Source organism: Diabrotica virgifera, chromosome 9 (genome assembly GCF_917563875.1).
Source record: "Diabrotica virgifera virgifera chromosome 9, PGI_DIABVI_V3a".
Taxonomy (NCBI): Eukaryota; Metazoa; Arthropoda; class Insecta; order Coleoptera; family Chrysomelidae; genus Diabrotica; species Diabrotica virgifera.
In genome coordinates, this window is record NC_065451.1 from 175,407,654 (window position 1) to 175,431,196 (window position 23,543).

The 23,543-nt window shown below is 33.2% G+C and overlaps 2 protein-coding genes across 3 annotated transcripts in view; both read right to left on the minus strand.

Moving 5' to 3' along the window:
- LOC126891952 (E3 ubiquitin-protein ligase RNF19A) overlaps positions 1-23,543 on the minus strand; it is a 507,192-nt gene that overhangs the window by 303,344 nt on the left and 180,305 nt on the right. For both annotated transcript variants that reach the window (XM_050661302.1, XM_050661301.1), the window contains exon 2: positions 20,330-20,366. The gene's annotated coding sequence lies outside the window, so the exon portion shown is untranslated. The remainder of the gene's footprint in view (positions 1-20,329; positions 20,367-23,543) is intronic.
- The window catches only part of LOC126891955 (uncharacterized), a 374,743-nt gene continuing 368,985 nt past the window's right edge, over positions 17,786-23,543 (minus strand). Inside the window, exon 2 of the mRNA XM_050661309.1 lies at positions 17,786-17,812. The gene's annotated coding sequence lies outside the window, so the exon portion shown is untranslated. The remainder of the gene's footprint in view (positions 17,813-23,543) is intronic.

Below are 23,543 nucleotides of genomic sequence, written 5' to 3' on the forward strand. Positions count from 1 at the left end.
TCTTTTTAATTTTAACAAAAGGTATATTTATTCGTAAACGTTTTGTTTTATTTTCAATTTCATATCAAAAACTATACGTTTTTACATGAATATCTGATACTTTAACGCTGGTAGAAGCTAGTCAAATATTATTTTTATAGACACAATAGCGACAGATTTAAATATACCAATATATTAAACGACGTCGAATGGGCACTCATACCCCCCTGTCGTACTCCGTCGTAATAAGCAAGCCCCCCTCCCTCTTCTCAACGACGTAGTTTATGGATGATCCCCAATATGATTTTTGTCAGTTTCTTCTAAAAGTGGATCTGGTCTAGCATCGTAAATGAATATGTATCTGTTTTTCGTTTACAACCAAATTTAAATGAATAGCAACAACTTCTGAATTTTATCCTATGATAATATATTTCGTTTGCTTGTATGTATGAGGCTGTGTAAAGACCAGTTTCTCTCTGAAGAGGCGGAAGATGGAGATCCATTTAAAATTCGGGAGGCAATTGGCATAAGTGGCTGCGATGTACACAAACCTTGCCACCATATAACGGGATGAGTATTATTCGCACTATCCCATAAAGAATTTAGACCAAAAGAATCCAGTTTTTGTTCTAAATTGGGCCAGATTTGCCACCACCTACATTTATGTTGCCCTTTAGGCATGTATTCTATTATATCTAACAACATCGACTTGTAGTCAACATATTCTATTAATATATAATATGTAAACCATATATTATGGGGTTACCACTTTAAATAGTGTGCTAGTTTCAAACTACTCTGCAGAATGTAAGTATTCCCACATGTTTTTTCTTTCTAACAGTCACAATTTTATCTTTTTTGCTTTAATCTAACGTGGAAATACTTCATTCTAGGCACTGAAGATGTTCTGAATTAGAACGAAAATGTTTTGCAATCCATTTGGATGACTTTTTAGATAGTTTTTAATAAACGATTTTACACCAGAATCAATTTGAAGTTTTTACTTCTGTATGAGTTTTTTATATTTTTTTTGTTTTGAATAATCATAGAAAAATCATGTATACCACTCGCATTTAATTGTCATTATGATGCTCGAATTCCATACGGCATTCGCCGCTGCGCGGCTCATGTATTCATCATACTCGCATTATATTGACGAAAAAAAAAAATGCTCGTTGCATACTATGTGTAACTACATACTATACATGTATATTATAAGTTATGGATATATTATTTACATTTACGTTTTTTTTAAATCGATTTCCGACTGAAGGTTGACACGTCATGCAATGTTAACTACAATTATTCTGGCTTATTCGTATTCAGAATGTTAATCTGATGTTTTCTGAACTTACAATATTAATACAATAGCTATCCTCATATTTTTGCTCACTCAATTCCATCCAGCTCCCACCCCACAAACTGTAAATAGTCCAGGCTGTATGTTCGCCCCCGTTAAGTAAATTATTCCGATTAGTTTATTTTGCAAAAACTAAAGTTCGAAACACACTATAAGAATTTTGAACGTACGATGGTTGAAATTTACATAGTGGCTCGAGCAATCATATGGAATCTTTCTCCCTTCACCGAATGTTTCAAGCTCGTTTAAAATTCTTAGTGTGTGAACCACACGAACAATGTTTTAACCATCGCACGTTCAAAATTCTTAGTGTGTGAACCAAGCTTTACTGAAAAAGAGGTCCTTATTACAAATCCGCAGGGTGCCAGGCGGTACCACGATCGGAAAATGTTTTAAACAAATACGAACAATCAATCAATTCAAACAATAAATTTTTTTACTTCGGGCATTTTTTTTAGATTCTTTGTGTCATTATCGGCAAAAAAATGGTTGATGATTTTTCTCCAAAATAAATTGTTGTCGAGTTATACGTCATTTAAAATTTGAAAAACGCGAAAATGGCCATTTTCAAGGCTTAATAACCCGCTTAAAAATTTTATTGAAAGTCAAGAAGTGGCCAAATCAAAGTTTAAAGCACTTTAAAGCCCCCCCTACAAGATTCTGAAGAAATTTTTGTCATTATTGTATTACAAAGCTGCTATTTTTATTAACAATGAGCGCTAAGCGCTAAGTCAATGGTGAGTGCGAGAGAGAGCACCATTGGACGGCCGGAATTGTACATCTCTTTCTCACTCCCATTGACGGCCGCCTCAATACTCGTTTAACCCAGATATTACTACCGTCCTTTTAAAAGGCAGTGTAAATTATGCGTAATTTAGGTTAGTACAGCTACCAACTGATAGATGGCTCTAGATGGAGTGTTTTCAAGAGCCAGCATTCGACAAGTTTTAACGATTTTAGTGCGCGCACATGCTGTAATTGTGAGGTTATCTGTGTAAATTGCCAGGTTTTGGACTACAAAATGGATGCTTATAATTGGAGGTAAGTCTAGAATTAAAAAACTGTTATTTCACGGCATTGGCATGTGGATTATTGTATAATAGGGACTTATGTACGTATATTCTTGGCTCGAATAGTTGTCACGTTGTTTCAAAGGCTCGCCGCTTGGGATTTCATTTTGTTCTTTTAAAAGGACGGTAGTAATTAGTACTACCAACGTGCGTATTGTTTCAGGAGGCCTCTCAAATTGCATGAGCTATTAGAAGAGCTTGATTCTGATGAAATCCCAGTCCCTCCAGATGGTTTGATCATATTTCCCCCAGAAAATGCCAATGATGATGTCACCGATTGCGACTCCGGCGATGAAGAACTAACTACAATAAATAATTTACCGGGTAGTCAGTTGAGAAACGATGTAGAACTTGTTTTTGACAACGCGACTGAATTACCACAAGATTCTGTGAATTCCAGCCTACCAGAAGAAGATTCGGATGATGACAATATACCATTGGCTTTGTTTCTTTCCAAGGAAAAGCTGCCCCATCAATTAGAGAAGAGAATATCTGCACACTGGATTCAAGGAGACTTGTATCAACACCCTGATTGTACTTACTGGAAAACTCAATTTGGACCGAAAATGACTCAGTCGCCGATGGAAATTTTCAATTTGTTTTTTGATGATGAAGTCATCAATTTGGTTACCGAATACACTAACATCTACGCAGGACAAAGAAATCTTTTGAACGACATTACTCAAAATGAGATTCGATGTTTTATAGGCGTTCTTGTATTGAGTGGTTATGTGGTTGTGCCGAAAAGGTACAGGTGCACAACGCAATGGTGGTAGCTGCTATATCTAGGGATAGATTTTCCCACATAATGAAAGTTTTGCATGTTTGCAATAACTTGTCATTAGATAAATTTGATAGATTTGCCAAGATGCGACCCCTGTTCGACGTAATAAACAAAAAATTTATACAATTTTCCCCTTTAGAACAACATCACAGCATAGATGAGGCAATGGTTCCGTATTTTGGTCGCCATCCCACAAAACAATTCATCAGGGGAAAACCAATCCGTTGGGGGTACAAAATGTGGGTAGGAGCCCTTCGTCTGGGATACATAGTTTGGTTTTCTCCTTACCAAGGTAATTCCACTACAATACCTGAACAATATAAAGTCCTTGGATTGGGTGCATCAGTAGTTCTATCCTATGCAGACAGATTGAATAAAGTATGGCCTCAAAGGCGATTCCATCTTATTTTTGATAATTATTTTACTTCTATTCATTTACTGCATGAGCTAAAACAAAGAGGCATATTTGGTACAGGCACTGTAAGGGAAAATCGCACCATGAAATGCCCTTTACCCTGTTCATCTATTATGAAAAAAACTGAACGTGGTAAATACGAGTATCGTCTTGATAAAAATACAGGAATAGTGGTTTGCCGCTGGCATGATAATAATATCGTTTCTATTGCTTCCAATTTTGTACCAGTAATGCCTTGCTTCTCTGTAAAGAGATTTTCACAAGCAGAGAAAAAACATATTCAAGTTCCTCAACCAAATATTGTTAGAATATACAACCACTTCATGGGCGGCGTTGATTCGCAGTGACCAGAACATCAGTTTATATCGAGTGTCCATAAGAGGAAAGAAATGGTATTTTCCCCTTTTTGCTCATTGCGTTGATATGGCTATTCAAAATGCGTGGCAGATTCACAAAACTCAAGACGGTAAACTGGATCAACTTGAATTTAGAACATCTATTGCAACTAATATTTTGGAAACTTTTAAAAAAGAAACAAAACGCGGACCTTCTAAGCGGAATTCGAATTCGGTAGCCAATTCAAGATATGACGGTATTAACCACTTGGTTCTTTATCAAGAAAAGCAATCGCGATGTGGATATTGTCACAAAAAAGTCCAGTTTTTGTGTGAAAAGTGCAAAATACCTTTACATCCAAAATTTTGTTTTAAATCCTTTCATTCTTTGTAAATTGATACTAATAAAATATATATGATATCTGGTACCGTATATTACTACCGTCCTTTTAAAAGAACATGTCAAAACTTGACAGGTATCGTCATAAAAAAATATATGATTGTGTTTTTTGGTTCCATATGCTATAATTTCCATGAAAATTCGAAATTAATTCAAAATGTTAACAATAAAAGTTTCAGTAATATCTGGGTTAATGCTCATTTTTAATAATTAAAAAAAAGCAGCTTAGTAATAAAATAATGACAAAAATTTCTTCAGGGTTTTCTTCAGGTTCTGACTTCCATAATAATAATTTTTAACCGAGTTAATAAGCTGTAAAAATGGCCATTTTCGCGTTTTTAAAATTCTAAATGGCGTATAACTCGACAACAATTAAATTTAGAGAAAAATCACAAGAAACCTTTTTTGCTCAGAATGACCCAAAGAATCCATAAAAAAATGTCAAAGTAAAACATTGATTTTTTTAATTTGTTTAAAAAAATTGTTAACCAAATTTTCCGACCGCGGTAACACCTGCCACACAGATTTGTTATAAGGACCTCTTTTTGAGTAAGTTTGTGCAAAAAAAACAAATCGGAATAATTTACCTAACGCGGGCGAACATACAGCCTGGACTAAAACGCGAAACTACATAATTCATCGATTACATGAATGTATTTCCAGTGAATATGATATTTATAGAATTCCCAGAACAACTTCCAATAATAGAAAGAAAAATGATATTGAAAAAAAAACAGAATCATTACAACGAATAAATATACATTTATCCATCTATAAACACGAATTGTTTTAACATAACAAAAACTAACGAATCCAGTATATAAAATATTCCGCTGAGTGAAAAAAAATAGTTGAATATCAAAGAGAGTTTTAATGTAATTTAGAGACATCTGGCTAGTATTATCACTTGGAAAAACCGTGGAAATGCAATTTGCTTTTTAATAAAGAGATCTGGTTCACCTGGTTGTGGTCAAACGAACCCCAAGATACAGAGAGGGGCAAAATTATGGAATAAAATCCTGAACAGGTCGAGATTTATTTACAAATTAGGATTTTGTGGCACACAGGACTAGTGACGTTATCCATCTTGACGTAGTGATGTAATCGATGATTTTTTTTAATGGAAATAGGGGTCGGGTGCTAGCTCATTTGGAAAGTTATTCAGTTCCCTATAAAGTAATACAATTTACATAATTGGGTGACAAAAAAATATTTTTTAAATTAAATTGATTGACAACAAGAAGTATGTATGTAATTTATTTAATTCAAAACATATTTTACTGCTGTTTATAATGTTTATTTGACACATCTTCCTTTTGAGACTCTCCTGAAAGTTTGATACTCCCATATGTCTGGAAATTAAAGTTTTATATCAACGTATATTCCCTGTCCTAACATCTGGTGCTCAAACAACAAGCTGAAACCAATGGTATGATGGAAATAAGTCAAAAGGATCAAGTTCCAAATTAAGTCATCAGGAACAAGACGAGGATGCGAGACGCTGTTGGGGTTATTTTGCATTTAAAATGGAATTGAGCCGGACATGTTGGTAGAATGACGGATGAGCGGTGGACGAGACAGATAGTGGAATGGGGTCTGAGACACAAAGCGTATAGAAGTAGAGGCAGGCCGTCTAGCAGATGGATCGACGAAGTAAAGGGAATGGCTGAAAACTGAATAAAAAGGACATAAAATAGAGAAATATGAACTTAGGGAGGCCTACATTTAGCAGTGGATAATTAAGGCTTTTTAGATAGATATAATATGTATGTAATCTACTAGTAATATACTGCCTAAGTACTGGATCACTTTGGTAACCTCTCTATCGAGTTGTCCATCAATCTTCCATCGATGTGTAAGGTGTAGATTTATTGGGTTGACCTTGATTTAAGATATTAAAATTGTACCAATATGCTCAACTAATAGCGAGAGGAAAGAAAGAGGGAAATATAGAACTAGGAAGGAAAATATAGTGGATAAGGAACATTCGACAATGTACAGGGCTAAATTTTGAAATGTATTAGACGTTCGGAATGGCAGGAACAGCTTAGATTTGGAGGCCCTGCTAATTCTAGCACGTGTGGGAGCCCGGAGCAGCATGCGCCCCAAAAACACCGAAGACCAGTACCCCAGGCTGTGGGTGAAAAAACGTGATATAATAGGGATGTTCACAAAAAATTAAAAAGTCATTTCAAACATGTAAAACGATTAAGAAACACCCTAGGAATAATTGTCCAAAATTTCAACAAAATTGAAAAAGCCTTTCTATAAAAATTTTTTATTAGAAATCTAGCATTATTTTAAATTTCAAGAACGCTTCTCTATTGGCCTGACGTCACTAGTTGCATACCCCAAGCGCGCGCCATTCTCATAGTGTTACTGTTTATTACCTGTTTGACGTTTCAGGTCATTTTATTTTGTTCTCTTCTTGTTTTATCAGGGTTAAAGTGGAGTTTTATAGTGAATTTGTTTAGTTTAAAGTGGATAGACTGTTTGTAAGGACATATTTTGGGTTTTACAAAAATAAACAAATAAAATGGAAGAAGGTTTTCAGAAAGCCGATTCGTATAAACTACCGACTGTAGTGTAGATGTAACAATGGTGTATGATTTATTGGCATCTTGTAAAAAAATAAATCTACCACAGCTTTACTGAGTGTATATTCCATATAATTTTCCATGTCTTCTTTAAGCAAAAAAAAAATACTTAATACTCCACAAAAAAAATAGAGAAAGTTGTATGCATGCATTGTACGCATGCATATTGTATACATACATTGGCTGGTTATTACTTTACCTTGGTTAGGTGTATTAAAAATATTTTTATTCTTCTTCATGTGCCTTGTCCGTTGTGGACGTTGGCTATCATCATGGCAATTTTAATTTCATTTGAGGCGTTTCTGAATAACTCGATCGATTTTTGTCCAAATCATTGGCATAAGTTTTCAAGTCATGAGTGTCTTTTCTTCCGGGTCCGCGTTTGCTCTCTATTTTACCTTGCGTTATCAGTTGGAGTATACGATATTTATCATGCCTCATGATATGACCGAAATATTTAAGATTTCGTTTCTTAATTGTAAAAGAGATTTCTTTTTGTTTTCCCATTCGACGCAATACCTGGGTGTGGGTCGCCCAGGATATTTTGAGGATACGTGGGTACACCCACATCTCGAATGCCTCTAGCTTTTTCATTAATGTTTCCATTATTGTCCAGACCTCTGCGCCATATAGCAAGACCGGAAATAATAACATTTTAGCAGCCGCATTTTTAGTGGGAGAGATATATTATGTCGCAATGGGTGAAAATATTTATCATGCATGTTGTTAAATGTTGCTATGTCCTTTTCAACTCTAGATCTTATTTCGGTTGTTTCGTATTTCGAGTTGACAACTGTTCCAAGGTAAAAAATATTTTTGAACTTGGGTATTATACATTTTCATTTCAACCAATCTTTTCACTAAATTATTAATGATTTTAATATAATATAAAGTCATACCTACATCCACATGTAGTTATTTCAAGGTTTACTTTTACTGTATGTATTATTAGAATCCCGTTTTTAGGAATATCCCAGTTTAAGGAATACAAATTTGAGGTCCCGAAACTTTTTCATTTACTCTTTAAGAGGGTAGGTGCAAAATCTTGGTCCAATGCTATTTAAATTCATTCATTTTTTTCGAATCCTGAGAAAACTAATAATAAGTATTTTTGAAAAATGTAAATGCAGAAAGAACAATTACATTATTACCAAGGGCCGAAAGTCTCTGGAAAACTTCTATAATGTTTATTTTATTAAGTTAGTTCTTTAAGTTAGTTATTTTAAGTTCTAGCTGCAACAAACCATTTCTTTTTCTGTTTTAAATTGGCTGGAACGGTAATAAAAATCTTGTCAGAACTGTTTTTTGATGTATTTACACACCCAGGAACAAAACACCACTTATTTGGCTTTATTTTTAATAATTAAATACGTAAAAAACTGCTCACATTCAAATACACTGAGTAAATAAGTATACAAAACTAGTCGTCGATCAAAGACGTTACGACTGCTGACGTCACAGACCGTAGCCTCGCTGCAGGGTACCGTTTTTCTAGTCTCCAAGAAAATCAACATTATGAACTCATTTATCTTAAAAAATATACATTTTTAAACAGTTTTATGATTGTTACGTTTTTATATACCTTGTAATCTATTGAATTTAACTATATTTAAAAATTAGTGAACATCCCTATTCAGGAATTTTTGAAACCTACCAAGTGTTGTAAAGGACGATGGCAGGAATAACTTCGACTAAAATGTAACCAAAAATTTTGTGCGGTTTTTTATTTATGACGTTTTCCATTTGTTAAATTTGCAATTATTAACGATTTTTAATTTTGCAGCTTAGGATATTCATTTTAGAGAAAAACTTTTAAATGGAAAATTGTAGTATATTAGAAAACCTACAATTTGAGCTATGGCAAGTTTAATTTTGTTAATACATTATTGCAAAACAGCCGGCGAAAGGTCCAAAATGGCCGTTTTTGCAATTGCATTATTTATTGTAAAAATAACTTTTATCTATTTTTTAAGGCTTTAAAATGAAGATCTTTCAAAACCAAACCTAAAAAAAAAATTGTAGGTCCCGATTGGCTTGTTGCTTAGATATTATAATTTGTTTCTCCCAAGGGGTCAAATGTCGAAGGCTATAACTATTTAAAAAAAAATCGTAGAGAGTTAATCCATGATCCACTCTCCTTCTAAATACAGTGGAACCCCGATAAGTCGGCCCCCGATAACCCGGAACTCCGGCTAACCCGGACCGATTTTTATCAGACAAACATTTCAACAATAAAAATGTATGGCTGTTACAAAATCTCGTGAACCTAATTCATTCATTTGGTGACGTCAATATACGAACGAAACGATTGAATCCGACATTACTGAAAATATCAGGGTGCAGATGGGACCCTGTCGCGCAATTCGCAGCAAATAAAATAGTTGTATGTTTTTGGCTTCATTTTATTTCGGTTATACATACAACGCATTTTCAAGGTTCACGAGGTTTTGTACCAACTCTATGTAATATAATATTTGAGAGATAATGGGTATTTGTGTAATTTGAACTACATATACCATAGTAAAAATGACTCATGGCACACCACATTCATTGTCGCGTTATCGAAAACAACAGGCACCTGTATTATCCTTTATTTATTTGAAACTGTCTTAGCATTGTTTAGAAAAGACTATTAAAATTCTTTTTTTAACAATGGTCTTAGTCATCACTGTTATTAAATAACATAACATCAGAGACGGTATTGTGTGTAGTAAAGCCGTAGTGTTCGCTTCCGTTCTAAATCGTTCGTAAATCTATTCAGATTTTGTGTGCGTGTCGTTTGTCTATAAGGGCAACAAAACGTAAAAATGTTGTAGTGACAATGGAAAAGAAACTAGAAGCATTAAGTAGAATTGATAAAGGTGAATCTTGCAGCATTATATGGTGTCGGTACATCTACAGTATCGGATTGGAAGAAAAATAGAACTAAAATCGAAGAATTCTTTTTTTCAAAATGATAACAAAAGACAGTTTGGACAATCGGTGCAAAGCTAATAAAGCTAAGAATGAGACTCTTGACGACGCTTTGTATGTGTGGTTTTGTGTGGAATGCGAACGTGGTTTACCAGTGTCTGTGTGACAATTATAACGAGTTTATCTGTAAGCATACCATATTTTATTAATTGTTACCATTATCTCCGGCTAACCCGGATTTTCGATAACCCGGATCGGCCGCGGTCCCGATTAATCCGAGTTAACGGGGTTCCACTGTACTTTTATTTTTATATTCTGATGTAAATAAATGCGTATAAGATTTTTCAACCTCTTATTTCGGGTTTGAAAATAGGGGGGCAAATGTGTTATAAACATTTAGAACTGAAGCTGTTCCTGTACATCCTATGAGTTTCTAACTTGCAGGTCATTGTTACTGAAGACAAATTAAAGATTCAAAATAAAATAAAAATTTTCTACGACCAACTGAAGCCGAGATAATTGTTTTTGTTTTCTTAAATCGTAGTGACTTTATTCATAACAATTAGGAAATTATTTCACAGTCATTGACTAAAAAAAGACTTATATTATCTTAAAATAAAAATTATTTTAACAGAACATTACATTTATTATTAAAAATGATTTTTAAAGTGTAGTGGAGATTTTTTTTCGTTACGAATGCGATTTATTGTGTCGGTTGCCCTTAGCAATGGTTAGCAACTTATATACTGAATCACGGTTTTCGCTTTAAATTTTAAAGCACCGCTTGGATTGACATGAAATTTGTCAAACACATAGATAACATGTCAAAGAATAAAAATGATATTGGGTCTGTGTGTGCTTTTGTCCCGGGGGTGAGTTTCACCCCCTTATAGGGAGTGAAAAAATATATGTTCAAAATAAGTTCGGAAATGGATAAAACGTCTATTTCTAAGCACCTTTTGTTCTATAGCATTTTTCACCAAGTTAATACTTTTCGAGTTATTTTCGAGTAAATACCTTCATTTTTCAACAAAAAAAACCCGTTTTTAGGCGGTTTTTGATAAATAACTCAAAAAGTAAGTATTTTATTGAAAAAATATTTTAATCAAAAATTTAGCAAATTAAAAATTGAAAAAAAAAATAATAAAACGTTAATAAAATCATTAAGTAATTGAAAAAAATTATGTATGCATGAACTCTCTAGACCCAGTAGAAACAAAGTTCTAGCTCAGTGGTTCCCAACCTTTTATGTCTGGCGACCCACCTTCTCATGTTTTTTCATATTCGCGACCCATCCCTCACCCATGATGATATATAATGTACATTATTCGGCTACTGTAAGAGCCACGCCGCGACCCACCTAAAATCCGCGCGCGACCCACTAGTGGGTCGCGACCCACCGGTTGGGAAACGCTGTTCTAGCTAATAAAAATAGGTTCATAGTCGTCAAATTTCGAAGTGAATTATTTCAACGTGAAGTAACCAAAAAATCATGCACTTTTTGGAGAAAAATCATTACAACTTTTTTAAAGTATTTAAAAAATATGTATATCTGTTTCTTTTTAAGTTTATAGCATCAAAAGTAAGCAATCAACTATTTTTTAAGGGAATAAGCCACAATTTTACCAAAAAAATGATTTTATTAACGTTTCGAAGCCCAAATCGGGTTTCGTTGTCAAAATACAAAATATTACTAAAATAAACAAAAATGTTGTTGCTAAGTAAAAAAATTCTTCTAATAATTTATTTAAATAAATGTCCGAACTTATTTTGAACATATATTTTTTCACCCCTTACAAGGGGTCAAACTCACCCCCAGGACAAAAGCACACAGAGGCCCAATATCATTTTTATTCTTTGACATGTTATCTATGTGTTTGCCCAATTTCACGGCAATCCAAGCGGTGCTGTAAAATTTAAAGCAAAAACCGTGATTCAATGTATTATAAGTTGCTAACCGTTGCTAAGGGCAACCGACACAATAAATCACAATCGAAACGAAAAATAAATCTCCACTACACTTTAAAAATCATTTTCAATAATTAAATGTAATTTTCGGTTAAAATAATTTTATTTTACGATAATATGTTTTTCTTTAGTCAATGACTGTGAAATAATTTCTTAATTGTTATAAATAAAGTCACTACGATTTAAGAAAACAAAAACAATTATCTCGGCTTCAGTTGCTCGTAGAAAATTTTTATTTTGTTTTAAATCTTTATTTTGTCTTCAGCAACAATAACCTGCAAGTTAGAAACAGATAGGATGCACAGGGGCGGCTTCAGTTCTAAATGTTTATTTATAACGAAAGCCCCCTTATTTTCAAACCCGAAATAAGAGGTTGAAAAATGTTATACGCATTTATTTACATCAGAATATGAAAATATAAGTCTTTAGAAGGAGAATGGTTCTTGGATTAACTCTCTACGATTTTTTTTAAGTTATAGCCTTGGGCATTTGACCCCTTGGGATAAACAAGTTATAATATCTAAGCAACAAGTTCACCAATCGGGCTCTACAATTTTTTTGTTTGGTATTAGAAGATCTTAGTTTTAAAGCATTAAAAAATACATAAAAGTTATTTTTACAGTAAATAATGCAATTGCAAAAAACGGCCATTTTGGACCTTTCGCCGGCTGTTTTGCAATAATTTATTAACAAAATTAACTTGCCGTAGCTCAAATTGTAGGTTTTTTAATTCACTGAATTTTCTATTTAAAAGTTTTTCTCTAAAATGAATATCCTAAGCTACAAAATTAAAAATCTTTAAAAATTGCAAATTTAACAAATGAAAAACGTCATAAATAAAAAACCGCACAACATTTTTGGTTACATTTTAGTAGAAGTTATTCCTGCCATCGTCCTTTACAACACCTGGTAGGTTTCAAAAATTCCTGAATTATATCCTGAAATCGACCTATTTTTCACCCACAGCTTGGACTACAGGTCCATATGGACCTAATCCGTATCACGGTGGTGATACAATTGACCCGCCTGAGGAGGTCATAAAGGGCTCACAAGTGGGCCCTACCCCGATGGATCATAACCACACATTTATGAGTCACCACCTTCCCAAATTTCTCATCAGAGTATAACTATACGTTTAAGCACAAAATAAATATGTAAGGAACTTTGTTATAGAATATAACGTAATAAATATCTTTGGTCACAAAACTTTTAACAGTTAGAAATTTAATGTATTAGTAAATTGTCTTTCGAAATCAATTACGTTTATATCGACTATGCAGTTGTGGGACATTCGGTATAACAGCCGTAATAAAATGTTTATGATATTGTACTCCCACAAATACATAACCTAGTTTCCCGGTCAAGGCTTCACCGCTAACCGGTAAACCGTGCGTGATTTCGACATATCGATATTATTTTATCACAGCCAACTTCGTTGTAGTAATATAAAATTCCGTCAGCACTCAGCAATAATCCAATGATCATTTTATTGTGTGGTTTTACTCATTTCAACCATTATTACTGACGGGTCATACGTTTCTATTCCTTTTTAAAGCCGTTTTTGATTTAAACAAATGTACCAAGAGAGGTAAGTACATTAAGAATACAGGGTGTTTCATTATGAATGTCCAATCTCTGAGTTGTAGATTCTAGACCTCAAAATAAATATTAAGATTTAACCCATCTATCTATCTAACCAGCCCTAAATATCCATTCATTGGATATAGGTACGGTGACCATATGTACTTATTTAAGTAGGACAGTACTTATTTTTAAATATTGTTCTAATGTACTTTAAAACCTTTCTAAGGACACGCGAATGTACTTATTTTTTCTAAAAAATGAATATTTTTATCTTTTACTACTTTTAAACAAATTTCTTTGTATATTGTTCCAGGTATTGCAGCTTTTGTGTCTTGATGGTTTCCAATATTTCCATTCTTTTGTTGACTCTTCTCATGACTTCGTTGTTTGTTACAGGCTCGGTCCATGCTATCTTCAGGTACCTTCACCCACAGTTCAAATGCTTCCAACTTTTTAGTAGTCGACGCGTTAATTGACCACGCTTCTATCCCGTAAAGCAGAGTCGAGAAAATATAACACCTTGCCAGCCTAACTCTCAAGTCTTAATTATTTCAGTTCTCTTGCACAAACTATACCTTTCTCATTTTATTGAAGTTGGTTCTTGCCTTCTCTATTCGAACTTTAATTTCTTTGGAGTAATCGTTTGTGTGATTAATTATTGTGCCAAGATAGTTGTAGTTTTCAACTTGTTCTAAAGTCAGGCTTTTATCATTATTTTGGGTTTTTTGATATCCTCATAAATTTAGTTTTCGTGATGTTTACTGATAATCCATATTGTTCTCCATACTCAACTATCTTGTTCATTAGCTTTTGGAGGTCTTGGAGGTTGTCCGCTATTATGATAGTGTCGTCCGCATATCTAATGTTGTTAATTGGCGTTCCATTTAGGTACCTTTATTCCTGTAAATAATTGATGGATTCGACCTTTATTCCTGCTGTTTCTTCCTCAAGAACTTTTTTCATAATTTCTTCAGAGTATGCATTTAATAGTAGTAGTGACAATACACACCCCTGTCGCACTCCTCTTTTAATTTTGAACTCTTCTGATGTGTGTTCGTTAATGCGTATGTGTGCCTGCTGTTTATAATATAGATTTGTTATAATTCAAAGGTCATTGTATTGTAATTGTTTTGCTTTGAGGACGTCCATTAGCTCTCTGTGGCGGACTTTATCGAAAGCCTTGTTGTAATCTATGAAACAGACGTACATATCCTGGTTCACATCCAAGCATCTCTGGATTAGTAATGTAAATCCAAAGTGGGTTTCTTCAATATTCATATCAAGTGTGGTAAATGCGTTTATGAATGATCTTTAAAAACATTTTAAGTGTGTGAGACATCAGGCTTATGGTGCGGTGGTCGTACACAAAACTTCACTGCACAAGTGAAACATTTTTACACATAATGTGTAACCTATCTAGAAAACTGGAGTACAAATTTTCATGAACTTAAACTATTCAAAAGCATAGATCTAAAGTGGGCTCCACACTCTCGGCGAAGTTACTTCGCCAAAGTTGACCGAAGTCCGAAGTACCCTCTCTACACACTCGTTCTACTTCGCGAGGAAGTGCGATACCGACAAAGAGCGGTGCGATACCGACAAAGATCCCTTTGACCAGACCGACAGAAAATAGAAGTAGAACGAAGTGAGGCAAAGTTACACAAGGTGGCCGTCTACACTTTCGTACTTGTTGAACCTCGATCGACTTCGGCGAGAGTGTGGATCTCGCATAAGAAGTGAAATAACATGGAACGATGTTTGTTATTCTCTCGAAGCTTTTAAATTGTATATCAAGGCAACCATGTTAAACGAAGATCAACTCTTTGACGAACTGGGAATTTTGAAAGACGTGGCTACAAGTGAAAAAATTGCTGAGTGGAACAGAAAAGAAAAAAATAGTCAGGATCGATGGCTTAAAGTTTTTAAGTGTGTAGATCAATTCAAACTGAAAAACTTACAAATATTATGCGATTTATTTTTTCCGTTCCGGGTACTAGTGCGGCTATCGAGTGTTTATTTTCTGTAATAAATAATTATTATTGGACGTCGGAAAAGTCACAAATGTCCATATCCACTCTCAAGGCAGCGATGCTGGTGTACGCAAATTTTGATGAGACTTGTATGAAATGTTTCATTTACTTCAGTCGAAGCCGGACCTTCTTAAATTAATTTTAAGTTCAGAAAAATATGAATGATGCAAAAAACCGGAAGAAGATGAGGCTATTCCAGGTCTCTCATCTAAAAACTCTTAATTACAGGCTTGTAACTTTTTCAAAGTGAATGTAATGTGATATATTTAGTTTAATTGATATAATTTTTTATGTTTAGCTACATAGTTCATTTATTTTTAATGCCAAAAAGTTATATTTGTCCAATAACAAGATACATTTTGCGTTTTTAATACATTTTTGTTTTTTGTACTTTTTTTTCTTTAAAAAGATATGGTCACCGTAGATATAGGCCTCCTCTTAACCCCCCGGCATATAAAAAATATAAAGAATAGTAGGACAATGTAACTTGCCTTTCAAAAACAATACAAACAAATTTGGTGCCCAAGCCAACCCCCTCCCCCCAAGGAAAAATTCTGGGTGCGCAACTGAATAAAATGTGGCTCCTTACTGAGTTACATGGTGTTTGATGTAAACATTTAAAAACTATTTTGGCTCAATATTTTAAAACTATTCGACGTATCATTTTCATACTTGGGAGAAAGTGTAAGTAGGTACTATTTAGCCTATGAAATTATGTTAAATAAACGTTTCTGGCTATTACCAGAGGCGTACGACAGAGGAAAGTGAATGGTTGACCGTTCCCATATTCTACGCCACTGGTGGAATTGCTATTTTAGCGCAATTTTTCGATTCTCCAATACTCTCTATGTAAATAATATACTCTTCACTCGTAACGATAAAGTCATTAGTTTTCGAGATATTTGAAGTTAAACATGTAACGGCATCGATATGTGCCGGCTCAGAAAATTATACATTACGCCGTATTTTACCTTCATTGACTGGACTATTAGCCCGGTACTAAATCGAAATAACCAGAGATATGTCAAGAATAGATCTGGCTAGGGATATGCTAAACAATGCATCGGGGTGTAACGTCGATATCAAGAGTACGATGGTCTAGCTATCTTTGTCGTGCGAGTGTGAGCGTATCTACCAAGAGGTGGGAGTAATGGAACGACAGTTACATAGACGCGGCAACCACCTCATTACGCTAGAGTCTAGAGAGAGAAAGCTAAGCGCCAGTAGAGAGAGATAGATAGACCACCGACCCGAACTTCCGCGTTACGCTATTTTTCGGAGTTGGCCAAATCTATGTGTATAAGATCTTTGGAAATAACACAAACATTTTTCCGGATACGATAAGGTAAAGTAAGTTATAAATAAACTTTAGATAAAAACAAACGAAACTTTTACTTCGTTATACAGATTATTAAAAATATATACTCCCTCTGTGGCTCAGTGGTAAGAGCGCCTACCTTTGGATCGAAAGGTCCGAATGGTCGTGAATTCGAATCTCACCAGGATCAGGAATTTTTCGTTTATTATAAATTAATAAATGAAAATAGTTTGTGAGTTTGTGTCCTTGTAGAATAGGTTTTCGGATTTCGGAGAAATTCAAACAAGCTTATATTTTTCTAAAACTGTTTTTGTTAGTTTATATACATGTTAAAGTAAAAAGTTCTACTCGCAGATTTGGCCGCTAATTGTTTATTAATTGTTTAAACAATAACAATTGTTTTGTATAAATAATTTTAAAAATATAGTTGAATTCATCATTTTACGTTGATCAAATATGTTTCTACTTTGTTTTTGATTATGCTGAATCCGAATATGGCATTACAATTTGAAAATTCTTATACAGAAGCTCTTATACAGTATGTCTGCGTAGCTAGGAACCACATGGAAAACTTTTTATTGTCAATTTTACGAAAAAAAGTTATTCTTCATAAAATGCTCTGGATAGTCAAAAATCTAAAACTCAACCATCAGATATCAAATTTTATCAATTTTATACGAGTTATGTCAAAAATATGAATTCCGTTAAAGAGTAAAGTACCTTTATATTCCAAAATATCAAAAAATGCTATTAGAAAAGTTGTTTGAAATTAAAAACGATGTTTTAATATACAATTACATCATTCTAATAAAAAAAAATAATTTCTCAAATTACGGACACCCATCATCATTTTATTACAATTAGGTATGATAACAATTTTATTATCAATTTTACGAAAAAAAGTTATTCTTCATAAAATGCTCTACTTGATCTAAAATCTAAGACGCAACCATCAGATATCAAACTTTTTCAATTTTATACGAGGTACCTATGGTAGGGGACCCCAAGCGGGGATTTTTGCAGTTACTCGAGCGCGTCAGATTAGCATATGGGAGAAACCTGGTACCCTGCAGATGAACCTCTACCATATATTGGCTCTTAACACAGGGGAGTTCGTTAAGGGGGGCCCGAAAAAAAAAATCTATCCTTAAAAATACTCGAAATTGTCAGATTAAGATAAGGTAAGTTAAGTACATGCAAAAGAGTGTATATTTCAACAATCTGACGATTTGAGCAGGGGGTAAGGAAATGGGTGAGTCCCAAAGTTTCACAAGAAATAAGCGAATATGTCGCGAAATAAATGACAGATCGAAAAACTAAAAAATATGTTCTCAATATATTTTAAAAATCTATCGAATGATACCAAACACGACTTCCCACGGAGAGGGGTGGGAGGTAAATTTAATATTTTAAATACGAATCCCGCGATATTTCGCGAAATGAACATCAGATCGAAAAATTGTAAAATACACTTATTCGATACTTTTAAAAAATCTATCGAATGGCACCAAACACGACTCCCCAAGGAGGTGGGGTGTGGGGTTACTTTAAAATCTTAAATAGAAGCCCCCATGTTTTATTGCAGATTTGGATTACTTACGTAAAAATAAGTAACTTTTATTCGAAACATTTTTTCGAATTATGGATAGATGGCGTTATAATCGGAAAAAACGATTATTGGAAATGGAAAATTAAATTAAAAAATGGCAAGCGCCCACTAAAATGGAAAATTTTACTTAACTTTTTTTGGTTTTAGGACCTACTCTTCACAACCCAATAGGTCCCCATAACGCTCGAGTGACTACACATTTAGCATACTTTGCTCCCCTACCATATGTAAAAAATATGAATTTTTCTTATAAGAGTTAAGTGCCTGTATTATTCACAATATTTTAATTAGAAGGATGTAATTGAACACTGAAATATATGTTTTAATTAGAAATAACTTTTCTTATATGATCAACAAACGCTTCTGGCACTACCAGAGGCGTACGACAAGGGACAGTGAATGATTCACATTCCCAAATTCCACGCCACTGGCTGATTTGCTATTCTAAAACAATATTTCGATTCTCCAATACTTTTTAGGTAAATAATATGCTCTTTATTCATAATAATAAAGTCATTAGCTTTCGAGATATTTGACGTTGAAAACGAAATGGCACAGATTTTTTGAATAATGTATTGCGCTCTTTCATTTTTAACTTCAAATATCCCGAAAATAATGATTCTCTCGTTACGAATGAAGAGTATATTATTTACATAGAAAATATTGGAGAATTGAAAAATTATGCTAAAATAACAATTTCGTCAGTGGCGTAGAATTTGGGAGGGGTCAACCATTCACTTTTCCCTGTACGCCTCTGGTAGTAGCCAGAAATGTTTATTTAACATAAAATTGTAGGGTGTACAGTACCACAGCATAAAGAGGGACAGTAGAACTACTCCGATAGAGTTCTCCGAAAAATTAGAAGTAAAATATTTCAACGCGCATGGCTACCGCGCAAGGTTTCCAGTCGCTAGACCACCACTCTTGCATTCCTAGTTGCGTAGAAACGTACGGGTTTTAACAGGGAAAACCCGCAATCACCACTGGTGAATTACCAATTGCGTACTGCCAGTATTACTTCTTGAGATCAAATTGCTTACATAGAAGAGGTTTTACTGTCACTCTTTATACTGTGTACAGTACCTACACTTTTTGGCAAGTATGATAAGGGTATTTCAAATACTTTTAAAGTACTGAATACAAATAATTTTTAAATTCATAAATCAAACATCCCTATTACATAAATATTAACTATTTGTATCCAGTACTAAGTATTTGACATATTCTTATCATACTTGGCAGAGAGTGTAGGTACTATACATCCTACTAAAATATGTTAAATAAACATTTCTGGCTAGTACCAGAGGCATACGACAGGGGAATGTGAATGGTTGACCCTTCCCACCTTCTACGCCACTGGCGGAATTACTATTACAGTGCACTTTTTCTATTCTCCACTACTTTCTATGCAAATAATATACTCTTCATTTTTACCGATAAAATCATTAGTTTTCGAGATATTTGAAGTTAAGAAATGAAAGAGAAAACACATTAATCAAAAGAGCTGTGCCGTTTCATTTTCAACTTCGAATATTTCGAAAACTAGTGACTTTATCGTTACGAATAAAGAGTATATTATTTACCTAGAAAGTATTGGATAATCGAAATATTGTGCTAAAATAGCAATTCCGCCAGTGGCGTAGAATTTGGGAAGGGTAAACCATTTACTGTCCCCTATCGTACGCTCCTGGTAGTAGTCTGAAACGTTTGTTTATCATAATTTAGTAGGGTCTACGGTAACTACACTTTCTGCAAAATACGACAAGGATATAGTTTTAAAGTACTGGGTAAAAATAGTTATTAAATTTTTAAATAAAATACCCTGTATCTCAGTCACGAGGCACATTTTATTTAAATCTTAATATTTTGAGGTCTAGAATCTACAACTCGGAGATTGAACATTCTTAATGAATCACCCTGTATAATGCAGTGCGATTAACAACAGTGCAGGAATAAACAAGACTTACCATTGTATTCAAATTTGTAAAAGCTTCCCAGGAAAATCTGCAACAATAAACAATGCAAATATTAAAATTGTTATTTACTGCAGTTATAATTGCATTATTATAGACAATTTATACAACAGATTTGCATATAATTTTTTGAGACATGACATTTTGGTCTGAAGGAGAGAGAATTGAACTGGTCTTTAAAGTTAATAAATGCTTAATAAACGTTATAAATTAGGTATATTTAATTTTTTGCTAGTTGTATAAAATAATTCTATTATAGTCTAAGAGCTAGAGCCGAAAAATCATCGTCATAAGTAATATGGAGTTTGGCATGTGAAATGTGTCTACTGTATATTGATAATTATGACCACTTTCAGGCTGACACCTCAGTGGATACAGGAAGTAGCAATCAGGGATGAAAGGGGAAAGTTAGTGTAGTCTTTAAAGGTTTTCACCTCCAATTTTGTTAAACCTCCATCGATTTGCATGAAAATTTTTGACTAGTTAGAACATACCTCAGGAAATAAAAATGATTTGGTGCCAACTTGCACTTTTACCCTGGGGGTGGATACCACCCCTTCTCGGGGGTGAAAACGATTTTATTAAAAATAACCCCACAAATCGATAGAGGGACAAATTATAAGTAAAATTTGTTATATCATGTTATTAAAATAAATCAATACTTTTTGAGTTATTAAAGATCAAAGATTTGTCTGTTTAAGAGCACATGCGTGAAGTTAGGGGTGATAAAAAGAACATATTAATTAATTGTATGTTACTAAAAGATTATTTTTATATTATTTCGATATTATAAATTTAGCAAAAATGTATTCGAATATGTCAAATGTACCCATTATTGGAGACCCCCAGTTTCTGGACATATTCAGTTTATAATGAAAAAAAAAATTCAATTAAATATCGAAATAATATAAAAATAATATTTTACTAACATACAATTAATTAACATGTTCTTTTTATCATCCGTAACTTCACGCATATGCTCTTACATAGACAAATCTTTGATCTTTAATAGAGAGTTATTGCCAACGTCTTTTCAGTCCGCCTGTAATAAAAGATCCTTTATTTTGACATATAAGCATGCGCAGTATTGCGTCTTTTATTTTTGTCTTTTAATAAAATACAGGCCGCCTGTATTTAAGGAAAATTAGAGGACACCTTTATTTTAATAAAAGTTCCTTTATTTTGACATAACCTGTCAAAAATGTGAAGAAAAGTCTAACTTCACGTGTATTTTGAATTTATCTCGTCGCTTCTTTGGATTTTGGATTGATAATTTATGTATTGTAGGATTGATATTTGATTAAACCAATTAAACTTTCATCATTAAAGTTGTATGTTGGGTTTTATTTATTAAAAAGAACCTTAAGTAATATTCTGAGATATAGATTATTGATGTTTTGACCCAAAGGAATATAAAAAAGAACATTTTATTGAATCTTGAGTGATTACAAAAAGTTGTAAAAAGGAATATTATGTAAATAATTTTAAAGTGTTACTAATTACAATGATCAGACATAGAATATCGTTAACTCATTTAAATTCAATATATTTTACATTTTTGTATAGAAATAAATATTGTAGATATAAGAGGTAATTTCAATAAATTTTAATGAAGGTTAGGATTTGTTAAAATTCTAGATTCAAAATAGAGTTCAATTCAACAGATATATAACAACAGGTTAACAAAATAAAACAAGGGTTCAAGTATTTATTTTTGAAAATTTAATCTTTTATTGATTAGAATCTATAAAGTTTTTAATCCAAAGTATTAACACTTTCATTTTCATGCCACCTTCTTCTTTTGGTTCCTATCCGTTTCGAATGTTGGAAATCATATTAGCAATCATAACCTTGCTAGCTGCGATTCGAAACAGTTCCATTGCTATTCTCCCTCTACTGGGTCTTCGCTTAGCTTTGACTGTACCTTGCAATATGTACTGCAGCAGGGAGTAATGGTGCTGATTTCTCATATGTGTCCTAGATACTGCAATTTTATGTTTAATGGTAAACACAATCTCCAATTCTTTCTTCATTCCTCCTTGAACCTCCTTGTTCGTGATCCATTTCATGCCATCGGTATTTGTTTATTTAAACACAGCCAAAAAAATTAATAAAAAACCACCATAAAGCTTAATAATTCTTCTATTATATTTTTGTCTATCGGGAAGTTTATCTGACAGATTAGATATTAGAGGTCTTTTCATTTCCAGATAACTAATTATTGGGAAGTTTATATAACAGTATACTTAGTATCTGTCTTTTCAGCTCCGGATAACTAGTTAACGGGAAGTTTTTCTCTGCCAGGTATCTATTAGTATCTAATCTGTTAGATAGACTTCCTGATAACTAGTTATCCAGAGGTGAAAAGAGAGAGCCATAACGGATCGTAATGAACATATTTTAAACTGTAAAAGATCAAACACCAATAGCATGTATATATTTATAAATTTATTATTTAAAACCTGCTAATGATCATAAAATACTCAAAATCAGTCACCAATATAATATTTATATTTATTTATAAATTTATTAACAAACTGCGGTCCAATAAAAATAAAATTAGTTTAAACTATCTTTAAATGTCGAACAATATTTTTATACAAACACACACACACACACACACACACACAATTTAGTTGCATTAAATTAGCTCCTGGTTGAAAATGTACTGCCACAGCTTCTATATCAATATCAACAGCACACTCATTTGCCAGTATTTCAACCTTTTCTCTACTATCTACTGCATTATTATGTAAAACTGAACAAGCTGATATTATTCTTTGAACAAAAGGTAACTTGCATCTCATTACATATGTTAAAATGGGAAATCTCTTCAAAATACCAAATGTTCTTTCAATAACAATTCTTGAAGGGATTTGTGATTGATTATAAAACACAACTTCTGTCTGAATATTCTGCAATGGTGTCATTATGTAGTTGTAGTTGAGGAGTGGATATCCACTATTCCCTAATAATATATTCTGCAGAAATTCCCCATTTTATATACCCATAAAGCAAAAGTATTTAAAAACTCCTAAAATAGTATTTCCAATTGCACTTCCATATTATTGAACGATAAGTATTATGGGATATTGTTGTCTAAACATCTTTAAATGACAAAATAATTAAATTTAACGTTTTACTCGTTTCAATTATCTTATTTTAATTTTTATCAACAAATGAACGAATGGAATTTTATCATTTGTCA